Source organism: Chiloscyllium plagiosum, unplaced genomic scaffold, assembly GCF_037043375.1.
Source record: "Chiloscyllium plagiosum isolate Xiang-an unplaced genomic scaffold, Cpla_swu_hap1 HiC_scaffold_27, whole genome shotgun sequence".
In the NCBI taxonomy this organism is placed as follows: Eukaryota; Metazoa; Chordata; class Chondrichthyes; order Orectolobiformes; family Hemiscylliidae; genus Chiloscyllium; species Chiloscyllium plagiosum.
In genome coordinates, this window is record NW_028270165.1 from 62,608,353 (window position 1) to 62,626,993 (window position 18,641).

General features: G+C 47.2%; 2 protein-coding genes across 6 annotated transcripts in view; one reads left to right on the forward strand and one right to left on the reverse strand.

Moving 5' to 3' along the window:
- The window catches only part of LOC148144423 (uncharacterized), a 158,587-nt gene that overhangs the window by 137,240 nt on the left and 2,706 nt on the right, over positions 1-18,641 (forward strand). The window contains exon 1 of one of the 5 annotated variants that reach the window (XM_087974703.1): positions 14,526-14,571. The exons of the other annotated variants lie outside the window; for them this stretch is intronic. The gene's annotated coding sequence lies outside the window, so the exon portion shown is untranslated. Of the gene's footprint in view, positions 1-14,525; positions 14,572-18,641 lie in introns of those variants that run through there. 5 annotated transcript variants of the gene reach the window in all.
- The window catches only part of LOC148144426 (uncharacterized), a 256,117-nt gene that overhangs the window by 97,270 nt on the left and 140,206 nt on the right, over positions 1-18,641 (reverse strand). The window lies entirely within an intron of this gene.

Sequence of the window (18,641 nt, forward strand, 5' to 3'; positions counted from 1 at the left end):
AAATAGATAAGTCCCCTGGGCCTGATGGCATTTATCCTAGGATTCTCTGGGAAGCAAGGGAGGAGATTGCAGAGCCATTGGCCTTGATTTTTATGTCCTCGTTGTCTACAGGAGTAGTGCCAGAAGTTTGGAGGCTGGCAAATGTGGTTCCCTTGGTCAAGAAGGGGAGTAGGGATAACCCTAGTAACTATAGGCCGGTGAGTCTCATTTCTGTTGTGGGCAAAATCTTAGAGAGAATTGTAAGGGATAGGATTTATGAACATCTGGATAGGAATAATGTGATCAAGGATAGTCAGCATGGTTTTGTGAAGGGCAGGTCGTGCCTCACAAACCTTATTGAATTCTTTGAGAAGGTGACTAAGGAGGTGGACGAGGGGAAAGCAGTAGATGGGGTGTATATGGATTTTAGTAAGGCGTTTGATAAGGTTCCCCATGGTAGACTACTGCAAAAAATACGGAGGTATGGCATTGAGGGTGAGTTGGAGGTTTGGATTAGGAGTTGGCTGGCTGGAAGAAGACAGAGGGTAGTAGTTGATGGCAAAGGTTCATCTTGGAGTGCCGTCACTAGCGGTGTTCCGCAAGGATCTGTTTGGGACCATTGCTGTTTGTCATTTTTATAAATGACCTGGAGGAGGGGTTAGAAGGTTGGGTGAGCAAGTTTGCGGATGTTACGAAAGTCGGAGGAGTTGTAGACAGTGAGGAAGGATGTGGCAGGTTACAGCGGGATATAGATAAGCTGCAGAACTGGGCAGAAAGGTGGCAAATGGAGTTCAATGTAGCTAAGTGTGAGGTGATTCACTTTGGTAAGAGTAATAAAAAGATGGGGTACTGGGCTAACGGTCGGATACTTGGTAGTGTGGATGAGCAGAGGGATCTTGGTGTCCATGTACACAAATCTTTGAAAGTTGCCACCCAGGTAAATAGTGCAGTGAAGAAGGCATATGGCGTACTGGCTTTTATTGGTAGAGGAATTGAGTTCCGGAGTACTGAGGTCATGTTGCAGTTGTATAAGACTCTGGTGCGGCCGCATCTGGAGTATTGTGTGCAGTTTTGGTCGCCATACTATAGGAAGGATGTGGAGGCACTGGAACGGGTGCAGAGGAGGTTTACCAGGATGTTGCCTGGTATGGCAGAAAGATCGTATGAGGAAAGGCTGAGGCACTTGGGGTTGTTTTCATTGGAGAAAAGAAGGTTTAAGGGTGACTTGATAGAGGTGTATAAGATGATTAGGGGTTTAGATAGGGTCGACAGTGAGAATCTTTTTCCACGTATGGAGTCAGCTATTACAAGGGGGCATAGCTTTAAATTAAGGGGGGGGTAGGTATAGGACAGATGTTAGGGGTAGGTTCTTTACTCAGCGAGTCGTAAGTTCATGGAATGCCCTGCCAGTAGCAGTGGTGGACTCTCCCTCATTATGGGCATTTAAGTGGGCATTGGATAGGCATATGGAGGATATGGGCTAGTGTAGGTTAGGTGGGCTTGGGTCGGCGCAACATCGAGGGCCGAAGGGCCTGTACTGCGCTGTATTCTTCTATGTTCTATGTTCTATCTATATTTTGTATCAATTCTGCTGGTACATTCCATCCTCGGACATTTCATTAACTTGTATCGTTTTGTATACCTTAAGCATTTTGATTATCTCAGCTTTTTGCTGAAAGCATAATTTTAAAAAAATAACTTTTTGTGATAATAATTACACACCAAAGTTAGTGTTTAATTAACCACAATTATACACTGAAAAGTAAAGATACTCTTCCCTAAATACCTGCAGGGTTAATAGTTCTCTTGCTGTACCCCTTTTCTGTATGCTTTTTCGATATCTGCAAAAACAACACTTTACCCCATTTCTAACAGACTATCATTAATTTCACAAGGGAACGGCTGTGAATGTTATCACTTGGTGTCCTGTTCACACAGATTCACCGATGCTGAGGCAAACGTTCTTAATTGCCTCACAGCATCCTGTTATCGCTTAGTGAGCCCAGGTGTCCCTATCTTTAAGTTCTCTCCTCTTTCTGAGCCTTCCTGCCTGTTTATTTTCTAGTGCAGTAAATGTATTCAATAATTGTGGGCGGCACGGTAGCACAGTGGTTAGCACTGCTGCCTCACAGCGCCGGAGACCTGGGTTCAATTCCCGCCTCAGGCGACTGACTGTGTGGCGTTTGCACGTTCTCCCCGTGTCTGCGTGGGTTTCCTCCGGGTGCTCCGGTTTACTCCCACAGTCTAAAGTTGTGGAGGTCAGGTGAATTGCCCGTAGTGTTAAGTAAGGGGTAAATATAGAGGTATGGGTGGGTTGTGCTTCGGCAGTTCGGTGTGGACTTGTTGGGCCGAAGGGCCTGTTTCCACACTGTAATGTAATCTAATTCAGCATTACATTTTAGTCTGAATGTTTAAAGACAAGTTTTAAAGCTATCGACTTTTTCACCCAGATCCCCACACCCTCATTCCTCCCTTTGATTGCACCGCGATCACTGAAAGAGAAGGCTAATCCAAACGAATGCCCTTCAAGGTGGTCCAGCCATCAACATCCTGCAGAGCGGCACCACCATCTTTGCAGCTCATCTGGTCATATTTATCATCGCCATCGACACGTGTGGGTGAGCCATCGGATTGCAAAAGGAGCATCTTCTGGGGCAAATCTATATCACTAAAACCGCATAATCTTAGCAATTAAATACCGAACAATACCAATACCGACAAATAGACATAGCTAAATTGATAAACCAATTGTACCATCAGCCCGATCTGCAGTTTCCCCAACTGGTCCCTTCAGTCATTCTGTCAAGGAATGCCTGGATCTCTTCTTATATCTCAGTAATATTGCCAGTGAGATCGGGAATGCCCATAGTGCATTTATCTTGGACAATGATGCAGACCTCACCCTCCTGGGGGAGTATATAGTCTAAGGCATACCGATTCTGCACAGAGTAAAAGACACAGGTCTGATAATCCCAGTTTACTCTGTTTCAGAGCCTCTTTAGTCTTATTTCCTCGAATGGTCAGGCCGCAAAAGAGGGAATTGCGGTTCTGTTGACATGTCACCCCTGCCGATCCTTCCAACCCCAGGGTACTCTGGATTCCCCAGCCTATCGGGTGTCCTGTATTGTCACCCAGTCCCTTGGGATCCTTCCAGTTGGAGCAAGGTTGGCTGAGACCGACCGCTGCATCCTCCTCAGATGGAGGTTCCATCGACTTGTCCACTGGCCAGGACAAGGTACTGTTGTGGGGACAAGGGCTCCGATGGTGACTTTATGAGGGACATCTTTGCCATCAAGGACAAGGACATTGGTAGCTTTACCTTAGCTGAAGAAATAATAGTCTGGTTTGGTGTATATTAGGGAGAGTTTGTCAAAATAGGTTACTGAAATGTTACAGCAGGGGGTCTGGTCAGGTCTACAGGAGTAAAGGGTTGACGTTTTGCAAGAGGAGTTGCTTGAGTGCTGTAAAAAATGGGCCAAGTGACTCGAGCACTCGCACTGTATGGGAGACAATGGTCCTCAGAATGCTGTTCCCCTTGGGCTCTCCCGAAGCTCTATTGTACATGGTCTTGGTGACAGTATCAGGTTCTGAAAAGAGAAAAGGCCTATAAAGAGAAAAGGTCCACGTGCCACATAAGGCCTACTGTACGCCAGCCAGTGTTACACCAGCCGTTTGTATACACAGACCCGAGGTTATTGGAAAACGATATTTCTCTTCGCAGGGTCGGCAGTAGGAAGTCTGACGAATAGAATGGAATCGGGAACTGAGGACGGGGCAACTAAGTCACCTCCCGATAGAGAGGAGTAACATATTACTGCCTCTGGGGTGAAGAGCGTTCTGTGGGCCTGTATAAATACGTTGTTTGTGGATTGAGGAGTTTCCCCTATCAGGCTTCCCTTTTCTTAAGTCGGCCCGTCCTGCAAAATGGGATGGTGTTCCTGGGCGTTCTTAAAATATTTACCATAATAACGGGGTTGATCATTTTTATCCTCACTAGGCTTGCGTCTGCAGGTAAAATCAAAAAAACATGGTAACGACATGATAACTCTCACTGATTTCTACTGTCCAGATGGACCATCTGGTCTTTCTGATGTAAGAGTCCATTGCAATAATCAATCTTCATCACGTTCCACACGTCAAAGGCGTCTGGTCCGGTGCACTGGACGACATCTCCTCAGCATGGGTGGTGGATAATCTCTGATCATTCCTGGTCGCATCCATAGTTAGTGGCTTTCCCCATCAGGATGTTGTACGTGATCAGGAAGGTGAGTAGATAAGCGATCCCCCACATGTCCCTCCTCTTAGTTCAAGTACCTGTAATAAGATTAACATTAGAACAACAGCAAAATTCAAAACCCATCGACAATGGTGCAGTTGGACCCAAGCCGAGTGCCCAGTGACTTTGACCACCATAGGGGTGGGAAGTAAAACCTGGAAGGGGCCATCCCAACGAGGTTGGAGACCTTTGCCAGTCCAGTTCTTGACGAGCACGAACGAACCAGGCTCTACCCGTGACGAGGCTGAAAGGGAGGGTACATCGCTGTAGGCCGTACGCTCCTGGGAGTAAAAGGCACGCATAACACTAGTTAGAGCAAGAACATAACCAATCATTGCTTCGGTCATGTGGTGGAAGTGGACTGAAAAGGGAGTTGAATCGTTCCAAGGGGTACGGAGGCGGTGACCAGAGAGACTCTCAGCTGGAGACAGTCGTGTCTTGCTCGCAGACATGGATCGCATCTGGAATAAGGCCACAAGGATTAGCATAACCAGGAGAGGCCAGACTCTGCCACTAATTTGGCAAGTTTAGTCTTGAGTCTGGTTAAAACATTCAACAAGGCCGGCCGCCTGAGGATGATAAGCACCATGCAGTTGCCGACAAATACAAAGCTGGGAACAGAGTTCTCCGTTAATATTACCTACCAAGTGTGGTCCATTGTCTGAGCTAATGCACGCAGGTATACTGAAGCGGGAATTATTCCCTTAAACAATATTTTCATCACAGTCTCAGCAGTAGCATTAGGAGGAGGGAAGTCTTCAATCCACTTCGAAAAGACATCAACAATAAGCAAAACACATTTCGAGCAACTCAACTCATTTCTCCAACTCAATGAAGTCCAGTTGAAGTGTCTCCAAGGGACCCTCCAGCAAGGGAGTTCTCGTAGAGATACTTGAACTAAGAGGTGGAGGATCGCCTACCCACTAACCTGTTTGATCACCTACAACATCCTGATCGGGAAAGCCACTGACTGAGTATCGATGCAATCCGGTACAATCTGAGATTATCCTGATGTCATATGGTGCACCAGATCAGACGCTTTCAACGTGGAGTCGCTTGAGCGATGGCGTGAGCTGCCAGAGGAAGTGGTGGGTGCTGTTACGATGACAAGTTAAAAGGCTCCTGGACGGGCATCTGAATATGAAGGGTTCAGTTGGGTCAGGGCCAAGTGATGGCAAATGCAACTGGAGTCATAGAGATGTACAGCACAGAAACTGACCCTTCGGTCCAACCCGTCCTTGCTGACAAGATAGCCAAACCATTTTAGTCCCAGCTGCCAGCTCCCGCCCCATATAGGGGGCCAAGTGATGGCAAATGTGACTAGATTAATTTAGGATATCTGGGCAGGTTGGGTCAAAGGGTCTGTTTCCGTGCTGTGTGACTCTAATTGTCTTCAGTGAGAGCAGAAGTGTGCTTATGAAGGCTGGACTTTCAGAGCATGTTCTGCCTGACTGGAAGCAGAAGAGTTTGACTGAAGTGTGTCGGTGTTAATGCCCTGATGTCTCATTTTGCTCCCACCTTCTCGGGGTCGATAACCATTTTGTGTCTGGTCCTTCCTCAAGAAGCTGCATTGCAGGTTCACCCTGAATTGACACTTTATTTTTGCTTCCCAAAATCAGACCTGCTCACTCTCAGCAGGATCCCAGTGTTGTGAAAGATATTAACTTTCAGTTGGAGGTATGTAAAATTCAGAGAGATGTCAGTCTTGATGTTTTTGCTTTTTCTGCCCCTGTAAGATCCTGAATCAGCACCTTCAGGGGAATTAGTTAGAGCAGAGTGAGAACAGAGGGGGAGAGAGAGTGGGATGGTGCTTTCAATTTTGTGGAACAACAAAAGAATATTCCACAGAAAGTAGAATTGCTTTTTCTGAATTTCTACCCTGCACTGACAGTGATGACTTTTGTAATCTCTTTTTGCAGAGTATTTGAAAATCTGAAGATTGAAGTTTCAAAATCAACAGATGAAGGGCTTATGCCCAAACATTGACTCTCCTGTGCCTCAGATGCTGCCTGAACTGTTGTGCTTTTCCAGCGCCACATTTTTTGACTGACTCTCCAGCGTCTGCAGTCCTCACTTTGATGTCAATGTCTGACAGTCACTCAATCCATCGGGACCGCAACGATTTTTGACTGTGATTTCTGTGAGAGGGATCAACGCTTTTTGGTTCCTGTTTGAGGACATTTTCAGTATCAGTGGGACTGGACGAGAGCCCCCACTGTTGCAGCGCACTCTGTGTGGAGCCTGAAACAGTTATACGGCCTGGAAAGGGCATTTTACGGCAGGGAGGGGCTCTACACGTGTTTGTGTGCTGCTGAAGCTGTGGCCATGGAGAAACCCGAGGAATCCCGCCCCGTGGAGGAACCGTGGAAGTGTGGCGACTGTGGGAAAGGCTTCCGTTTCCCGTCTGCCCTGGAGACTCATCGGCGCAGTCACACCGGGGAGAGGCCATTCCCTTTCACCGACTGCGGGAAGGCCTTCAGGTATTCCTCCCAACTGTTGGCCCACCAGCGGGTCCACACGGGGGAGAGGCCCTTCAGCTGCCCCGAGTGCGGGAAGGGCTTCAGCACATCTTCCACCCTGTTGAGGCATCAATGGATCCACACCGGGGAGAGGCCCTTCACCTGCTCTCAGTGCGGGAAGGGCTTCACCTACTCCTGCAACCTGCGGAATCACCAGCGAGTTCACGTGCCATCGCAGGGGGATTGAAGGAGTGACGGCCAAGTGCCATTATTGATTGGATATCAACCCGGTTCTGGGGACTCCCGGGTTCGAATCCCGCCACGACAGATGTGCAGAATTGGTATTCGGTCAGAAATGTGGAGTTCGGAATCTAACGATGAGACTGTTTCAGGGAGGGGGTGGTGCGGGGGAGAAAGCCCCCATCTGATTCACTCTCTCCCTTGTTAGGGAAGGGAACCGCCATTGTGGGAAAGGATTCACTCAGTCGTTCCAGCTGCATCCTTTACCCGGTCTGCCCTACACGTGACTCTAGACCCACAGCAGTCTGGTTGACTCTACACTGCCCCTTCCTGGCAAATGAGCGGGGAGAAACTTACTTGGAGACAGGGTATGGGTTGAAATTGCTGAGTGAGGCAATACTTCCTCCTGGTTACGGCTTTACCAAGGATCCGATTAAAAAGGGACAACTTGGTGCTGACCAATAGTAAAGACAGTGAGGGGGGTGGGACAGGGGAGGTGTGGTGTGTGCACTTTGACCTTGAGGTGCTCAAAAAGCAACTGCTTTTTCTCTGCCTTTTTCCTGGGTGGGGGGGATCTGAAGCTGTAACAAAGTTGGGTTGCAATAAAGGTTACCTGAACTTACTACCGGGCTCAGACTTTCATTGAAAGCTTTGAGCTCCAAGAGGTTTTTGTTTTAAAGCTGCACATTTCTAAGTTTAGAACATAGAACAAAGAACATAGAACAACACAGTGCACAACAGGCCCTTCGGCCCTCGATGTTGCGCCGACCTGTGAACTATTCTCAGTTCATTCCCCTACACTATCCCAAAATCAACCATGCGCTTATCTAAGGAATGTTTAAATCTCCCTAATGTGGCTGAGTTGACTACCTTAGCAGGTAGGGCAGTCCACGCCCTTACCACTCTCTGCATAAAGAACTTGCCTCTGACATCTGTCTTAAATCTATCACCCCTCAATTTGTATGTTCTGCCCCCTCGTACAAGCTGATGTCACCATACTAGGAAAGAGTCTTTCACTCTCAACCCTATCTAATCCTCTGATCATCTTATATGTCTCTATCAAATCCTCTCTTAGCCTTCTTCTTTGCAATGAGAACGGACCCAAGTCTCTCATCCTTTCCTCATAAGACCCTCCCTCCAGACCAGGCAACAACCTGGTAAATCTCCTCTGCACCGTTTCCAATGATTCCCACATCCTTCCTGAAATATGGGGACCAGAACTATACACAATATTCCAAGTGTGGCCGCACCAGAGTTTTGTATAGTTGCAGCGTGATATTGCGGTTCCCCGGAACTCAATCCCTCTACGAACGAAACCTAACACACCGTATGCCTTCTTAACAGCACTATCCACCTGCGTGGCAACTTTCAGGAATCTATGCACATGGACTCCAAGATCACTGCCTTCCTGTTATTCTTCCCAAAGTGAATCACCTCACATTTAGCTGCATTGAACTCCATTTGCTACCTCTCAGCCCAATTTTGCTGTTTATCCAAGTCCCCCTGCAACCTATAACATTCTTCCAAACTGTCCAGTACTCCACCGACTTTAGTGTCATCTGCAAATTAACTAATCCATCCACCTATGCCTGCGTCTAAGTCATTTATAAAAATGACAAACCGTAGTAGTCCCAAAACAGATCCTTGTGGCACACCACTAGTAACCAGACTCCAGGCTGAATATTTTGCATAAACCACCACTCGCTGCCTTCTTTCAGAAAGCCACTTTCTAATCCAAACTGCTTAATCACCCTCAATCCTATGCCTCTGCATTTTCTCCAACAGCCTACCATGTGGAACCTTTACGGAGGTCCATGTACACCACGTCAACTGCCCTACCCTCATCTACATGCTTGGTCACCTTCTCAAAAAGCGCAATGAGGTTTGTGAGACACGATCTGCCCTTGATGAAACCATGTTGACTATCTGAAATCAAATTGTTGCTTGCTAGATGATTATAAATCCGATCTCTAATTTTCCTTTCCAAAAGCTTTCCTTCAACAGAAGTAAGGCTCACTGGTCTATAACTACCTGGGTCATCTCTGCTGCCCTTCTTGAACAAGGGCACAACATTTGCAATCCTCCACTCTGGTACTAAACCTGTCGACAATGACGACTCAAATATCAAAGCCAAAAGTTCTGTGATCTCCTCCCTCACTTCCCAGAGAAACCTCGGATAAATCCCATTGGGCCCAGGGCACTTGTCTACTTTCACTCCTTCTAGAATTGATAACACCTGTGTGCAACTAACCTTGATCCTTTCGAGTCTAATATCTCGTACCTCATTCTTCTCCTCTGCAATATTCTCCTTTTCCTGAGTGAAGACCGATGAGAGATATTCATTAACACATCTCCAATCTCCACAGGGCCCACATTCAACTTCCCACTTCTGTCTTTGATTGGCCCTATTTCTACCCTAATCATCCTTTTATTCCTCACATACCTATAGAAAGCTTTCGGTTCTCCTTTATTCTATTTGATAATGACTGCTCATGTCCTCTCTTTGCTCTTAACTCTCTCTTTAAATCCTTCCTAGCTGATCTGTAACTCTCCATCGCCTCTTCTGAACCATCTTGCCTCATCAACACATAAGCCTCCTTCTTCTTTGTCACAAGAGATGCAATTTCTGTTGTAAACCATGGTTCCCTTACCTTATCACTTCCTGCCTGACAGGGACATACCTATCAAGGACACACAATATCTGTTCCTTAAACTAGCTCCACATTTCAATTGTTCCCATCCCCTGCATTTTGCTACCCTATTCTATGCATCCGAAGTCTTGCCTAATTGCATTATAATTTACCCTTGCCCCATCGATAACTCTTGACCTGCGGCATGTTCCTATCCCTTTACATCGCTAAATGAAACCTAACTGAATTATGGTCACTCTCTCCAAAGTGCTCACCTTCCACTAAATCAAACACCTGGCCTGGTTCATTACCAAGCACCAGATCCAGTGTGACCTCCCCGCCTGCACACACTGGACAAAAACTGATCCATACGACGTACTAGAGTGAAAGCATTTCCAGTCAATGTTGGGGAAGTTAAAGTCCCCCATAATGACCACCCTGTTCCTTTCACTCCTACCCAGAATAATTTTGCTAATCCCCTCTTCCACCTCCCTGGAACTCTGCGGAGGCCTATGAAAAAACTCCAAGCAGTGTGACCTCTCCTCTCCTGTTTCTAACCTCAGCCCACATTACCTGAGTAGATGAGTCCTCATCAAAAGTTCTGTCAGCCACCGTTATACTATCCTTGACTAACAAGGCCTCGCCTCTCCCTCTTTTACCGCCTTGGCTGTTCTTAATGAAAGATCAAAACCCTGGAACCTGCAACATTCATTCCTCACCCTGCTCTATCCATGTCTCCGAAATGGCCACAACATCCAAGTCCCAGGTACCTATCTGTGCTGCAAGCTCACCTACCTTATTGCGAATACTCTGGCGTTGAAGTAGACACACTTCAAACCAGTTTGCTGTCTGCCAGCACATTCCTGTGACCCTGAAATCCTGTCCCTGTGATTCCTACTCTCATCCTCCTATGCACTACAGCTACACCCCCGGTTCCCATCCCCCTGCTGATCTAGTTTAAAGCCACCCGAATAGCACCAGCAAATTTCCCACCCAGGATATTAGTACCCCTCTGGTTCAAGTGAAGACTGTCCTGTTTGTACAAGTCCCACCTTCCCCAGAATGAGCCCCAATTATCCAAAAACCTGAAACCCTCCCTCCTGCACCATCCTTGCAGCCACGTGTTCAGCTGATATATCTCCCTATTCCTTGCCTTGATATCACGTGGCACGGGTAACAAACCAGAGATAACCACTCTGTTTGTTCTAGCCCTCAGCTTCCACCCGAGCTCCCTGAAATCCTGCCTTACATCCCTATCCCTCTTTCTGTGGGAGATTAGAAATGTTGTTTTTGCAGATGGGTGAGGTGGGGTAGTGGGGGGAAGGGAAGCGAAATTATTGTGGCATGTAGCATACGTAAGGCTAAGACTTTAATGAATATAGAGGGTCTTTTCAAGAAAATAGTTTTAAGCTAGGAAATAACTTTAAAGTGTTGGAGTTGACCACAAAAAGAAGCAGCAGGGGCATTTCACAATAAAGCTTATAGTATGATAAGAGAAACTGGATAAAAGAACAAACTGTAACAAACGAGGAACAAACAATACAGACAAGGACAGCAGGATGGCCAGATAAGAAAATAACTAACAAGTGAGGTAATTGGCTTATGATAGGATGGGAAAAGGGAGGCGTGATTCCGCAACTTGTAAACTGAATAAGAAAGCTAACAGTCTCTGTTTTGGTGTGCATTTCTGCTTGATTGCAGAAGCGTCTGGTACCTGCAAGACTGTAATAAATTGTTCGTGTTTCCAAGGCTTTGTCTCACGCTGATTGATTTGTGAGTGAGTTCTGTTTCTCACAATTGGGGGCCTCGTTCCGGGATGCAAAACTCAGAATGCTTGACACTCTTGGGATGACGGGGAGGTGTACCTCGCCGATTTCGGTGATCTCCGACTCCCTTGCTTGTCGTTCGCGGTTTGGGCGAGGACGATCCGGACTGGGAGATTTATGGCCGGACGTCCAGAAGAATATTCAAAAGCTCAAGGAGTCGTTGCGGGAAGCTCAAAGTGTCTGTGAGATACGGTGTCTGTGTGTGTGAGAGAGAGAGAGAGAAACAGAAAGAGCTGTACAGCAACTAGAAAGTTTAACTCTTTGTGATTTGGTTTGAATGCACATTTGTTTGTTGGTGATTGAATGTTTCTGCTTTGTTCCCTGGAGCTCGAGATCCGGGACTGTTTTGAATCTGATTTCTGCTATGGAAATTTTAACATGATTTCTTTTAAGGTTAAGGATTTTACAGATTATAAAATAAAATGTTAACTCCTGTTCTTTTTACAGGTCATGACTGCCTTACTATCAGTTTCTAACTAATCTCTTTTATCCTTACATAAAAGTGATTTATGGAGAACAGTTGAAGTCTCAAAAAGCATATAGTTGGTCAGATTAATTGGACGAGTAAGGTGTCTAGTCAGGACCCTGAAGGGGGTGTGGAAGAAGGTGACACCGGACCTCGTTAAGATTAATTAAATTAGCAACAATGGGAGGCACGGGGAGTTGCCTGGGTAACGATCGATCTGTAAATAACGTTAAAGGGGAATATATTTCACCCGACAGTCCTTTGGGGAGAATGTTGGGAAATTGGGAACACAACTCCTGGACGCGGGGGAAAGATAAGGCTATAATAGTAAACTACTATTGTTGTTTTGTCTGGACTAGAGAAAGTATTAAGGCGCCTGGTATTTTTTGGCCCAAATATGGGTCCGATGAGGATTGGCTGTGTCAAGATCTTAATATATATGTCAATTGGAAAGAAGCGTACAGTCAAAAAGAGTCCGATTATGCGGTTTGTTGGATAGGGAGCGCAGGAGTAAAATTATGTCCCATGAATAGGGAGGAATCTGGGAAAGAACAGAAAAAGAATGAAAAAGGGAAGCCACAATGGGATCCGTTGATGTGTTTGCCGCTCCATATACTACTCCCCGGAACGAGCCTCCAGCTCCCGAAGTAGAACCGAGCCCAGACACAGAAATGGGAACGGACTCTGAACTAAAAGATGCAGAACCTGGGGGGGTGGGGGGGGGGGGAGCAGAGTCACTCGAGCCACCACACGTAAAGGAGGGGCAGAGATATTGGAAAATGTAAAATTATGTCCCTTACGAGAGGTTCCGATTGGGGAAGGTACAATCGGATATGTAAATGCTCCCTTAACTAGCAGTGAAGTTAGGGTCTTTACAAAGGAAATGAAAAGTTTAATAGAGGATCCGGTTGGACGAGCCGAACAATTAGAGCAATTCCTAGGGCCTAATTTATATACCTGGGGAGAACTGATGGCAATTTTAGGAACGTTATTTTCAGGGGAAGAACGAGGTATGATCAGGAGAGCGGCTTTACAGGAATGGGAAAAGAGGCACCCAGTTGGGGAAGAAGGGGCCACAGCAGAACAGAAATTCCCAAATGTTGACCCACATTGGGAAAATAATGACAGAGAAGACAGGGAGTCAATGCGGGATCTATGAGAAATGGGAATATTAGGAATTAAAGAGGCGGCACCAAGATCATAAAACTTTGTTAAGGCCTTTGAAGTACGACAAGAGAAGGATGGAACCCCTTCTGCATTTCTTAAAAGGCTCAAGGAGGCCACAAGGAAATGTTTGGGAATGGATCCCGATAATCAGATAGCACAGAGACACTTAAAGGTCCAGTTTGTAACGAAATCATGGCCGGACATACAAAAGAAATTACAGAAATTAGATGGATGGAGTGAAAGACAGATGGAAGAAGTGTTACGAGAGGCACAGAAAGTGTATGTGAAAAGGGAAGACGAGAAGCAGAAACAGAAAGCCAAAATGATGGTGGAGGCAGTAGAAGAAATAACAAAAAGGAGACTGGGGTCAAGGGATAACAGGAAGGGTAGGGGAGGACACGAAAGACAAGGGTCAGATACCTGGGAAAGGAGGCAACAAACCAGAGATAACCACTCTGTTTGTTCTAGCCCTCAGCTTCCACCCTTGCTCCCTGAAAGCCTGCCTTACATCCCTATCCCTCTTTGTTTTGTGGTTCGCACTGCTGCCTTACAGCGCCAGAGCCCCAGGTTCAATTCCCCTCCCACGTCTGCGCGGATATCCTCCCATTTTCCAAAGACGTGCAGGTTAAGGTGAATTTGCCAAGCTAAATTGCCCCGTAGTGTTAGGTGACGGGGAATGGGGCTGGGTGTTTTGCTCTTCGGCGGGTCGGTGTGGACTTGTTGGCCCGAAGGGCCTGTTTCCACACTGGAGGGAATCTGATCTAAAGTTCTGGAATTTATATATTGAGGAACTGCAACCCATTCTAAAAGATGAAGGACTCAGCAGCGGTCCAGGTTTGTTCCAAATATTGCATCGGTTGCATGACACTGTGATGTTTTGCAATTAATTCTGTGTCTTAGGATCCTGCAGCACAGCTACCCGCAGAAGGAGCAGCGCTGCTGAAGCCAGTGCTTCCAAATACACCTGGGTGGGCGGGGTGTACCAGAAGGGGCGGGGTTTAGATTGGAGGGCGGCGGAGCACATGGGCGGGGCGTGTCTCGTGAGAGGGTCGCGAGCTAGTAGGCGGGGCAAGGCGGCGATACTGGAGGCGCGCGGCTTTGTGGGCGGTTGCGCGTGAGGGCAGGGGGCGTGGTTTGACTCGGGCGGGGTCCGCGGCGTAGGGGCGGGGTTTGGTTCGCGAGTTGGAAAGGAGTTTGTGTCCAAGAGGCGGGGCTTGGTATCGATGGGGCGGGTTTACATGCAGCGTTCCAAAGTGCGGGGTGAACGAACTGCGTTCGGAAGGGGCGGGGTTTACGAGCTGCGTTCGGAAGGGACGGGGTTAACGATCTGCGTCCGGAAGGGGCGGGGTTAACGATCTGCGTGCGGAAGGGGCGGGGGCTTACCATCTGCGTTCGGAAGGGGCGGGGTTTATGTGACCCTTTGGCGTAGGATGGGGCGGGACCAGCACCAGGGGGTGTGGCGACCCTGAAGCCGGAAGTGTGCCAGTGGCCTGTTTCCTCCGCTGGAGCCTCGGCTGCAGCAAGTAAGGTAACGCTTTACCAATATTTCCTTTTACAGAGTTGGTATTTAATAACCAGTAATGGCTACTCAATATCATCATAAAGTCCCAAAATGCAATTCTTTTCAATCCATAGCAGATAAGCACGAAGAGTTAATTTTCTACGGGATTGAACAGCCTCAGCACTAAAATGGTCTCACAAGGGAACGGCTGTGAATGTTATCACTTGGTGTCCTGTTCACACAGATTCACCGATGCTGAGGCAAACGTTCTTAATTGCCTCACAGCATCCTGTTATCGCTTGGTGAGCCCAGGTGTCCCTATCTTTAAGTTCTCTCCTCTTTCTGAGCCTTCCTGCCTGTTTATTTTCTAGTGCAGTAAATGTATTCAATAATTCAGCATTACATTTTAGTCTGAATGTTTAAAGACAGGTTTTAAGGCGATAGACTTTATCACCCAGATGCCCACACCCTCATCCCTCCCTTTGATTGCACCGCGATCACTGAAAGAGAAGGCTCGTCCAAACGAATGCCCTTCAAGATGGTCCAGCCATCAACATCCTGTAGAGCGGCACCACCATCTTCGCAGCTCATCTGGTCATATTTATCATCGCCATCGACACGTGTGGGTGAGCCATCAGATTGCAAAAGGAGCATCTTCTGGGGCAAATCTATATCAGTAAGGGACCTCATAAGCATAGCAATTAAATACCTAACAATACCACTACTGACAAACAAACATAGCTAAATTGATAAACCAATTGTACCATGAGCCCGATCTGCAGTTTCCCCAACTGGTCCCTTCAGTCATTCTGTCAAGGAATGCCTGGATATCTTCTTGTATCTTAGTAATATTGCCAGTGAGATCGGGAATGGCCATAGTGCATTTATCTTGGACAATGGGGAAGACCTTAGCCTCCTCGGCAAGTATATAGTCGAAGGCATACCGATTCTGCACAGAGTAAAGACACAGGTCTGATAATCCCAGTTTACTCTGTTTCAGAGCCTCTTTAGTCTTATTTCCACGAATGGTCAGGCGGCAAAAGAGGGAATTGCGGTTCTGTTGACTTGTCACCCCTGCCGATCCTTCCAACCCCAGGGTACTCTGGATTCCCCAGCCTATCGGGTGTCCTGTATTGTCACCCAGTCCCTTGGGATCCTTCCAGTTGGAGCAAGGTTGGCTGACACCGACCGCTGCATCCACCTGAGATGGAGGTTCCATTGACTTGTCCACTGGCCAGGACAAGGTACTGTTGTGGGGACAAGGGCTCCGATGGTGACCTTATGAGGGACATCTTTGCCATCTAGACCAAGCAAATTGGTAGCTTTACCTTAGCTGAAGAAATAATAGTCTGGTTTGGTGTATATTAGGGAGAGTTTGTCAAAATAGGTTACTGAAATGTTACAGCAGGGGGTCTGGTCAGGTCTACAGGAGTAAAGGGTTGACGTTTTGCAAGAGGAGTTGCTTGAGTGCTGTAAAAAATGGGCCAAGTGACTCGAGCACTCGCACTGTATGGGAGACAATGGTCCTCAGAATGCTGTTCCCATTGGGCTCTCCCTTAGCTCTATTGTACATGGTCTTGGTGACAGTATCAGGTTCTGAAAAGAGAAAAGGCCTATAAATGTGCAAGGGAAGGGTTCCATTCCAGGTCCATGTGCCGCATAAGGCCTGCTGTACCCCAGCCAGTGTTACACCAGCTGTTTGTATACACAGACCGGAGGTATTGGAAAGTGATATTTCTCTTCACGGGGTCGGCAGTAGGAAGTCTGATGAATAGAATGGAATCGGGGACTGGGGACGGGTCAAGTAAGTCATCTACCGATAGAGTGGAGTAACATACTACTGCCTCTGGGGTGAAGAGCATTCTGTGGGCCTGTATAAATAAGTTGTTTGTGGATTGAGGAGTTTCCCCTATCAGGCTTCCCTTTTCTCGAGTTGGCCCGACCTGCAAAAAGGGATGGTGTTCCTGGGCGTCCTTAAAATATTTACCGTAATAACGGGGTTGATCATTTTTAACCGCACGAGGCTTGCGTCTGCAGGTAAAATCAAAAAACATGATAACTCTCACTGATTTCTACCGTCCAGATGGACCATCTGGTCTTTCTGATGTAAGAGTCCATTGCAATAATCAATCTTCATCACGTTCCACACGTCAAAGGCGTCTGGTCCGCACTGGATGACATCTCCTCAGCATGGGTGGTGGATAATCTCTGATCATTCCTGGTCGCATCCATACTTAGTGGCTTTCCCCATCAGGATGTTGTACGTGATCAGAAAGGTGTGGAGATAGGCGATCCCCCACATGTCCCTCCTCTTAGTTCAAGTATCTGTAATAATATTAACATTAGAACAACAGCAAGATTCAAAAACCCAACTGGACAGGGTCCACTCCTTTTGTTGGGATTCCAGGATTCTCTCCTCCTCTTCCCCCCTTTTGATTGGTGCGGTCAATCAATTTACAGTGGTGCAGGTGGACCCAAGCTGAGCGCCCAGCGACTGTGACCGCTGTATGGGTGGGAAGTAAAACCTGGAAGGGGCCATCCCAACGAGAATGGAGACCTTTGCCAGCCCAGTTCTTGACGAGCGCCAACGAACCAGGCTCTACCCGTGACAAGGCTGAAAGGGAAGGAACATCGCTGTAGGCTGCATGCTCCTGGGAGTGAAAGGCACGCATCACGTTAGTTAGAGCAAGAACATAACCAATCATTGCTTCGGTCATGTGGTGGAAGTGGACTGAGAAGGGTGCCGAATCGTTCCAAGGGGTACGGAGGGGGTGACCAGAGAGACTCTCAGCTGGAGACAGTCGTGTCTTGCCCGCAGACATGGATCGCATTTGGAATAAGGCCACAGGTATTAGCATAGCCAGGAGAGGCCATACTCTGCCACTAATTTGGCAAGTTTAGTCTTGAGTCTGGCTAAAACATTCAACAAGGTCGGCCGCCTGAGGATAAGCACCATGCAGTTGCCGACAAATACAAAGCTGGGAACAGAGTTCTCCGTTAATATTACCTACAAAGTTGGTCCATTGTACGAGCTAATGCACGCAGGTATACTGAAGCGGGGAATTATTTCCTTAAACAAAATCTTCACCACAGTCTCAGCAGTAGCATTAGGAGGAGGTTAGGCTTCAATGCACTTCGAAAAGACATCAACAATAAGCAAAACACATTTATAGCAACTCAACTCATTTCTCCAACTCAATGAAGTCCAGTTGAAGTGTCTCCAAGGGACCCTCCAGCAAGGGAGTTCTCGTAGAGATACTTGAACTAAGAGGTGGAGGATCGTCTACCCACTAACCTGTTTGATCACGTACAACATCCTGATCGGGAAAGCCACTGACTGAGTATCGATGCGATCTGGAATGATCTGAGATTATCCTGATGTCATCTGGTGCACCAGATCAGACGCTTTCAACGTGGAGTCGCTTGAACGATGGCGTGAGCTGCCAGAGGAAGTGGTGGGTGCTGGTACGATGACAAGTTAAAAGGCTCCTGGACTGGCATCTGAATATGAAGGGTTCAGTTGGGTCAGGGCCAAGTGATGGCAAATGCAACTGGAGTCATAGAGATGTACAGCACAGAAACAGACCCTTCGGTCCAACCCGTCCTTGCTGACAAAATAGCCAACCCAATTTAGTCCCAGCTGCCAGCATCCGGCCCAGATAGAGGCCAAGTGATGGCAAACGTGACTAGATTGATTTAGGATATCTGGGCAGGTTGGGCCAAAGCGTCTGTTTCCGTGCTGTGTGACTCTAATTGTCTTCAGTGAAAGCAGAAGTGTGGTTGTGAAGGCTGGACTTTCAGAGCATGTTTTGCCCTGACTGGGAGCAGAAGAGTTTGACTGAAGTGTGTTGGTGTTAATGCCTTGATGTCTCATTTTGCTCCCACCTTCTCGGGGTCGATAACCATTTTGTGTCTGGTCCTTCCTCAAGAAGCTGCGTTGCAGGTTCACCCTGAATTGACACTTTTTTTTTGCTTCCCAAAATCAGACCTGCTCACGCTCAGCAGTATCCCAGCGTTGTGAAAGATATTAACTTTCAGGTGGAGGTATCCAAAATTCAGAGAGATGTCAGTCTTGATGTTTTTGCTTTTTCTGCCCC